This window comes from Solanum stenotomum, unplaced genomic scaffold (assembly GCF_019186545.1).
Source record: "Solanum stenotomum isolate F172 unplaced genomic scaffold, ASM1918654v1 scaffold28252, whole genome shotgun sequence".
NCBI classification, from domain to species: Eukaryota; Viridiplantae; Streptophyta; class Magnoliopsida; order Solanales; family Solanaceae; genus Solanum; species Solanum stenotomum.
Genome location: NW_026029907.1, coordinates 126,625 through 135,800, shown reverse-complemented (window position 1 = coordinate 135,800; position 9,176 = coordinate 126,625). Strand labels below are relative to the sequence as shown.

Genomic DNA, 9,176 nt, shown 5'->3' with positions numbered 1-9,176 from the left:
ATGATGCAGATACAGGTACCCCGGATCAGCATCCTGTACGTCGTTGATCCAGCTGAGCACTCCAGAGTCAGTGGTGAGCCTCCTTGCATTCCGGAGGACTCAATTATTTTGTGTACTTAGTTTTGTTCTATTAGGATGTGCGGGGTCTGTCCCCACATCCATCTCAGTATATTAGAGGCTTCAATAGACAGTCAGTCAGTCAGTCAGTTAGTTTTGAGTCTCTCATCCATGTATATGTATATATGTGTAAATATTCTATTTTGAGATTCGAGTTGCCTTTATGGCCATATTTTATAAGTTAAGTTGTTTTGCAATATTGCATCGCATTGAGTTATTCTGTTGAGTTAGGTTTCCGCTGAGTTAAGAAAGCCAGGCCAAGGGTTCGCTTGGGGCCAGGAATGGTCTCCGGGTGCCGGTCCCGCCCAGGGTGTAGGCTCGGGGCGTGACAAAAACAGTGCACTGCAATTTACACGGAGGGATCTTTTCCAAACCCCATTAGGGCATGTGTTAAAAGCATCAAAGCTCTACGAGATACCTCAATCACGCGCCCAACAAGTGGTACCTTCACTGTCTCCCTATTCCGTAAAGGTTTCTTATCCCAGCTGCAAACATTGTTCGCAAAACATTTAAAAACAGGAATAAACTATACAACCAAACATTATATCATGTATGTATATAGAGAATATATTTGGCAAGATACCTTTAGCCAATTGGTCAAGGGTTCAAGTCACATTGTAGCAATGAAAAACTTAGCAAGCCTCAGTCATATGTCCACAAAAAAAGAAAACATCCTTTGACAAAATTATGTAGTTTGACTAGTACAAAGAGCTTACATAAACTATACAACCAAGCATTATATCATATATATAGTATATTTGGCAAGACGAGTGAGGCTTTGCTCAATTTGTTAGACTCTTCTGCCTTTAGCTAGTTAGTCGAGGGTTCAAGCCTAACTCGTTTTCTTTTTTAATACTCTCCACTCTAACTCTAAGATTAAGTTATGGGTTCGAGTCAACAAGTGAATAAAAAAGATGAAAGCTCACAGGAAAGATAAAAGAAACCAAGAGGAGACAATGTGTGGGTTAAAGACACAAGATTAATGAATATTATTAGAATATAAGTTATGTATAGAGCGATTGAACATGTTGTGTATAGCTTCGAGCCTTCGACAAACAAAAGATTGATTAGGTTTGAAGAGTTGTTCCAATGTATACATCAGTGAAGAAAGAGCAGCATAAGCCATTTCTCTTTGGTATTACTAAAAGATAAGAGCCTCTGCTTTGTTATTATTTGTGCATATAATTTACATGAATTTGGACAATTTTCTATTTAACATCTACGTCACAACCACACAACTTGTGGTTCATGGATGCAAAACTGTGGATTGACTAAGTCAAAGTGACAAAAAAGAAATGAAAAATAGAGACATAATAATATGTCAAGTTGTCCTTATACAATGAATTTCTAATGAAAAATAAAAACATAATATGTCAAGTTGTATTNGTGGTTCATGGATGCAAAACTGTGGATTGACTAAGTCAAAGTGACAAAAAAGAAATGAAATTTAAAGACATAATAATATGTCAAGTTGTCCTAATACAATGAATTTCTAACGAAAAATAAAAACATAATATGTCAAGTTGTATTAATATAATAAATTTCTAATGAAAAATAAAAACATAATATGTCAAGTTGTATTAATACAATGAATTTCTAATGAAAAATAAAAACATAATATGTCAAGTTGTATTAATATAATAAATTTCTAATGAAAAATAAAGAAACTCTTGTAATTTTCCTGAAGAATTTTCAAACATTAGATTTTTGATTCAACGAAATATCAACGTTCTTTGTAAATAATAAACAATTTACTTTGTTCATTTACAAAACGAAATATTTACAAAGTATCTAATGTTCATTAACACTGTCGAAGTTAACAATTTACTTTGTAAATATTTCGTTTTGTATTCAGTTTGACTGTATCCTTTAATTTTATTAATTTAAATAATGAACGTTGATATTTTCAAAAAATAATTTTGTACTCATGTGAATTTTATCGTCTTTACGAAAATTTGTATTCATTTAATATTTCTTAAGTTTAGCTTATCACACAGATAAGTGAAAATATAGTTGATCTCTTTTTCAAACACCATATAGTTGTAAAAAATCAAAAAAATTGAAAAACCGAAAAACCATATATGCTGCAGAATTCTATGTAATATTTATGAGACCGAGTATAAAAAAATTGTATACTCACTTTAAATTGAGTATCCTTTTCCTTCCTTTCCTGCTATGATTGAAATCCCTGTATTTCAACTTCCTTAAAGGTAATAGACTCAAGCAAATCAAGAATCCAAAATGTTTAAACATTCCGGGAATCTAACTTTTACAAGCGTGAATACAAATCTGATTACGAAGAACAAGAAAAAGAAATACAAGCATAAACTCTCCTGAACACCTTTTAGGATCAAAGATTCAAAATGATATCTCATTTATTCAATGTAAACACCATCAGATTTTCCCACTCTTGTTACTGCATTAAAACCATATGAAAGAATTCTATGTTAGCTCTTCATTCCACAACGGCTCACACTTCCAATGTGGAATCAGGATTTGTGTTCCGCATTATACCTGTTTTAAGTTACTAAGTTCTAAATCAACAATTTATATTATATTAAACAGAATTTTTATGACGAATACAGAGTTTAGACCGAAATTATTGAATTTGACGAGCACAACATCTATATCTAGCTCTGACCACACAAACATATATATTAATATGAAATATAAGAAATAGACTAATAATCAAAGATGAAATTTTAACATACCTATTAATTCGAACTTGAAGCTCATAATTTCCTAAGCTTTCTTGCTCTTGTTGAATTTTCTTTGCACTAATCTGCACACCAGAGCTGCAATATTCTAACTGGATCAAGTTTAGTGTCATTATCTCTCCAATACTCTCCGGAATCTCTTCCAGTTTATTCATTCCATACAATAATAGTTGCTCAAGCATTGGAAAATTATCACTACCAATTTCCCATCTTTCTAGACAATCGGACGCAATTTGTAGATACTTTAATTTATGAAACACAACATCTTCATCTACTTTCCAATCTGTTCCAGCAAATGCATAATCCCCATTGAGCACCTCAAGATTCGGTAAATTAGCGAGCAAATTCATAGCTTCCCATGGTATTCTAGTATATGATAATCTCAACTTCTTGAGATTAGAAGGGAAAATATCCCTAGGGAAAGTAACCGGGCCAATGGTCGACAGCTCAATGTCTAGCGTCTCCAGCTCCTCTAAAAGAATTAGAGAATCAAGAACACGAGGCCAATCAAGAATAGAAGGCCAATAATCTATAATCTTTAGATATTTCAGATTGGGAGTTCTTCTTATGATTTCCGCAGCAAAAGGAGAGAAGTGGAGAGTAAGTGTTTGCAAGTTATTCAGAATTAAGGCTGTTCTCCAATACTATTGTTTTCTGCCACATGAGGATTAGATATATATAGTGGCGATTCAATATCCAAATGTCGTATCTCTGTCATTGTCCAGATATCTAGTGGATGCTTCAACTCTGTCCTTTCAACATTTGCAAGAATTATGGTCTGTAGATTTCTCAATTTTGCAAGTGAAATAGCTTCCTTAATTCTTGCAGCAACATATCTCAAATGTACAAGCTGAGGTATCACACAAGAGAAATCGTATCAAATTGATGATACATCCAACTCCTTAAGCAACTTGAGCTGTGAAACAAAGGAGCAAATTCCCTTCGAAAAATTTAAACCAAAAATTTGGACATCAGGCTATGTGTGTATATGATAAGGAGCTGTTAGCCATCATATTTGCAGTTACTAAGTGGTCTCATTAACTGTTAGGAAGACATTTCACCGTGAGAACTGATCAAAAGGCACTAAAACACCTCCATGAACGAAGTATTCACACTGATTTTCAGATTGCTGGTATTTCTAAATTGATGGCCTTTGATTTTACTATTGAGTTCAAGAAAGGGACTGACAATAAGGCTGCTGATGCCTTGTCCAGAAATCAAAGTGCTGAGTTGTTGGCTATTTCACTCCTAACTCCTAATGATACACTTTTGGAGAGAATTAGCCTAACATGGACAGCTGATGCTGAGTTGCAAGCTGTTATTCTTGAGTTACAAGCAAGGCCTTATAAATTCTATACCTGGATTGGTTCTCAACTAAGGTGGAAAGGCAGGCTAGTAGTAGGGTCTGATTTGCAGTTAAGACAGACCATTATTCAATTGTGGCATTCAACACCACAAGGTAGTCATGCAGGCATGGATGCAACTATTAAGAGGCTACAATCCCTTTTCTACTGGAAGTCAGTGGCAGCTGACATTAGAACTTTTATTCAGAAATGTGATATTTGTCAAAGGCATAAGTATGATGCAGCAGCTTACCCTGGACTACTTCAACCATTACCTATTCCTGATGGTGTTTGGATTGATATCAGTTTAGATTTCATTGAAGGTCTTCCTAAATCAAAAGGGAAGGATGTCATTTTAGTAGTGGTGGATAGATTCAGTAAGTCTGGTCACTTCATTGCTATTGCACACCCTTACACTGCTGAATCTGTAGCTCAATGTTTTTTGGACAATGTTTTCAAATTGCATGGTATGCCAGCTTCTATAGTAAGTGACAGGGATCCCATTTTCTTGAGTTCTTTTTGGCAAGAGTTATTTACATTACAGAGGGTCTTACTACATAAATCGACAGCCTACCATCCCCAAACTGATGGTCAAACAGATGTTCTTAACAGAACCTTGGAGACATATTTGAGATGTTTTTGCTCTGATAGTCCTCATACTTGGGCTACTCAGCTACCACTTGCTGAATGGTGGTACAACACTACATACCACTCTACTTTGAAATGTACACCTTTTGAAGTTTTGTATGGTCAAAAACCACCAATACACTTGCCTTATTTAGCTGGCGAGTCTTCTAATGACATGGTTGATAGATCCCTGGAGGCTAGAGAGGCTGTGATAGCACTGCTCAAGTTTCATTTAGCTAGAGCACAACAAAGCATGAGAGATAAAGCTAACAAACACAGGTCTGATAGGCAATTTATGGAGGGAGATTGGGTTTACTAGAAGTTGCAACCTTACAGACAAATTTCAGTGGCTTCAAGGCCCTTCAACAAGCTTGCTGCAAAGTATTTTGGTCCTTACTTGGTCCTTTCTAGAGTTGGTGCAGTAGCTTACAAGTTGCTTTAACCTGCTGATGTCCTTATTCATATTGTGTTTCATGTTTCCCAGCTTAAAAGGTGTTATGAGGTGCCTACAGTCATTAATCATCCCCCTATTTTACATCTTTCAAGTCCTTATTGTCCCATTCCTGAATCGATATTGGAGAGAAGGCTGGTCAAAAAAGGTAATAAGGCTGTGTGTGAAGTCTTAGTTCAATGGTCTGGCTTGGATGCTTCTCAGGCTACTTGGGAGTTCCTATATGAGCTGCAGCACAGGTTCTCTGCATTTCACCCTTGAGGACAAGGGTGGTTTCCATTGGTGGGGGGGTATTGATACAATGCTTAGTTAGGAATATTAAAAAGTAGTTACTACTGTTCATTAGTCACAAAAACAGTTATCGCTGTTCACTTTTTGTTAGATTTGTTAGAAGCAGTTATTTCATTAGCTTGTAGCTTTAGCTTCCAATTCAATTCTATAAATAGAGATGTAATACAATTGTTAAGACATTGAATGATATATGATAAATTCTTCTCCTCTCTTTTACTCTGTTCTTCTTAGCTTCTATCTCGGATTTCCCTGATATAGCTATCTTCTTCTTCGAGGTTCATCCTCCTAGTCGATATTATCCTTTCGATTACTGGTAATTGGATCACTCCTGTTACTGCATATAACAGAAATTCTATATTAACCACAATATTTGGTTACATAACTAAACCAAATAAAACCCTTCTAACATTAAGTTGTGGTTGCTCATTATCACTTAATAAATTGTCTACAGTCATATCCAACCCTTTATCACAAAACTGTTACTTTTGATATTTATTATAGGTCCAAGTTTACAAGCCTTTTAACAGGTGAAAATAAAAATGACCACACAAACATATTAATAAGAAATAGGCTAATAATCAAAGATGAAGTTTTAACATACCTATTAAATCGAACTTGAAGCTCATAATTTCCTAAGCTTTCTTGCTCTTGTTGAATTTTCTTTGCACTAATCTTCACACGAGAGCTGCAATGTTCTAATTGGATCAAGTTTAGTGTCATTATCTCGCCAATACTCTTGGGAATCTCTTCCAGCTTATTCATTCCATACAATAATAGTTGCTCGAGCATTGGAAAATTAACACTACCAATTTCCCACCTTTCTAGACAATCGGACGCAATTTGTAGATATTTTAATTTGTGAAACACAACATCTTCGTCTAGTTTCCAATCTGTTCCAGTAAATGCATAATTCCCACTGAGCACCTCAAGATTCGGTAAATTAGCGAGCAAATTCATAGCTTCCCATTGTATTCTAGTATATGATAATCTCAACTTCTTGAGATTAGAAGGGAAAATATCCCTAGGGAAAGTAATCGGGTCAATGGTCGACAGCTCTATGTCTAGCGTCTCCAGCTCCTCTAAAAGAATTAGAGAATCAAGAACAGGAGGTCAATCAAGAATAGAAGGCCAATAATCTATAATCTTTAGGTATTTCAGATTGGGAGTTCTTCTTATGATTTCCGCAGCAAAAGGAGAGAAGTGGAGAGTAAGTGTTTGCAAGTTATTGAGAACTAAAGGCTGTTTTCCAATACTATTGTTTTTTGCCACACGAGGATTAGATATATATAGTGGCGATTCAATATCCAAATGTCGTATCTCTGTCATTGTCCAGATATCTAGTGGATGCTTCAACTCTGTCCTTTCAACATTTGCAAGAATTATGGTCTGTAGATTTCTCAATTTTGCAAGTGAAATAGCTTCCTTAATTCTTGTAGCAACATATCTCAAATGTACAAGCTGAGGTATCACACAAGAGAAATCGTATCGAATTGATGATACATCCAACACCTTAAGCAACTTGAGCTGTGAAACAAAGGAGCAAATTCCCTTTGGAAAATTTAAACCAAAATATTGCATTGAAATAAAGGTGCGGGTTATACTTGTAATACCACTGCTATGCCTTCTAGAATAAACTTGCCTCTCTTGATGTTCAGAAACGATCACTCGCCGTTGATCATTTATGGCTTCTGAGGACATGGTGACATTCCAATTCATGATATGCACAACATTTTCAGTATGAGCTTCTCTTAGACATAATTGGCGAAGAAGATCGTGAATTTTGCAAGTTTTCTTCCATTCATTAGCCCTTTGTCTACCGGTCAAAATTAGACTTCTATCAATTAACTCTTCTAGATACTCCTCCGCCACCACTTCTAAACTTTTATTGCTTCTTGCCTTTACAAATTGCTCAGCAATCCATAGCTCAATCAATTTAGAAACATCAATCTCTTTATCTTCGGGAAAACCTCCAACGTAGAGAAAGCAAGCCCTCAAATATTGGGGCAAGTAACTATAGCTCAAAGAAAGAATTGATTGGCACTGTTCGGATACTGTACCAAAGAATGAGTTCAGATTTTTCTCAACGTTCTTCCAATTATCATACGTTGGGTCCATTTTTCCAAGAAGTCCAGCAACAACAACAACCGAGAGAGGTAATCCTCGACATTGCTGTACAATATGCTTCCCTGTTTCTTCTAGTAGAGGAGGACAATGATCTTTTTTGAATAATTTTTCGGTGAATAGATTCCAACTATCATCAACACTTAGAAAGGACTTACTATGAGGCGGAAAATCTGGGCTGCTGGCATAACCTGCAACACACTTGAGCCGTGTGGTCAACAGAATTCAGCTTTTATTGTTGTCATTTGGAAATATTCTTTTCATTTGGTCCCATGCCTCAGTACTCCAAATATCATCTATGACAATTAGAAATCTCCTACCCTTCAGACCTCTATACACAAACTCCATTAGTTGATCGTCACTCATATATTTATTGCTTCCAGTAGTAATTGAAGAGGCAACTTCAAGAAGCATTTGTCTCTCATTGTATTCTTCGGAGATAGTGACCCATGCATGTTTATCAAATCGAGAACGAATATATGAATCATCATAAGCTTTTCTGGCAAGAGTTGTCTTACCTATACCACCCATACCAAAAATTGGTATGACAGTTAACTCGTCTGTTTGGGCAGTGACGCGATCAAGTATGGTGTTGAAGTCATCCTCCATCCCAACAACAGTATTTTCCTCAATTGTACTTTTTTCTAATGAGGAGGAAATTCTTGCTAATTCTGCAGATTTGCTTCCATGGTTGTTAAACTCGATCTGCATCACCTCTTTGTTGAGAAAATAAACTTGTTCTTCCACTTTTAACAATTCTTCATAAAAGGATGTACAAGCCTTTTGTCGCTTGTCCTTGCGATCTGCTAGAATGATCTTTCTTAGACATGAATCAACTCTATCTTCTGCTTTGTATACTGTATTTCTGATCCTCTTTTCTACAACCTTGAAATTGAAACTTAGAAAAATTAATTATTATTAAAACAATATATGATCGGTAAGATTTAGATAATTCTACTAGTGAATTACATACCTTAACAGTTTCAATATCCTTTGTCGTATTGTCAAGGAAAACTTGCAGAGCAGAAAGATTTTGATAGAGAGATTCGATATGTTGTTGTGTACAGCTTTGACAAACCAAAGATTGATTAGGTTTCAAGAGTTGTTCCAATGAGTTCATAAATGAAGAAAGAGCAGCATAAGCCATTTGTATGAGTTAACTAAGAGCCTTGCAGTTTTGATATCTCCTCTTGAGTAGCTTTGTTATTATTAGGATAAGAGATTTGTCCAAATGGTTGACCTTTTTCCATCTCCACCTTTTTCTAAATGGGGGACAAAGACATAGGGTGTGTTTGGTATGAAGGAAAATGTTTTCCATGGAAAACAAGTAGATTTTTGATTTATTTTCTCATGTTTGGTTGGTGAGTAGAAAATATTTTTCAGAAAAGATTTTTAGTGTTTGATTTATGAAATGAAAAATGTTTTTGAGAAATATCTTTTATTTTTACTAGAGTAGAAAATAATTTTTGAAATTGAAAATATTTTTTAAAAACAAACTTAATTTTTTTT

General features: G+C 35.2%; 1 protein-coding gene and 1 pseudogene across 1 annotated transcript in view; both read right to left on the bottom strand.

Moving 5' to 3' along the window:
* Positions 1–9,176, bottom strand: part of LOC125851638 (putative late blight resistance protein homolog R1B-16) — a 22,316-nt gene that overhangs the window by 6,739 nt on the left and 6,401 nt on the right. The gene's annotated exons all lie outside the window — the stretch shown is intronic.
* LOC125851609 (putative late blight resistance protein homolog R1A-3) lies at positions 5,708–8,834 on the bottom strand (annotated as a pseudogene).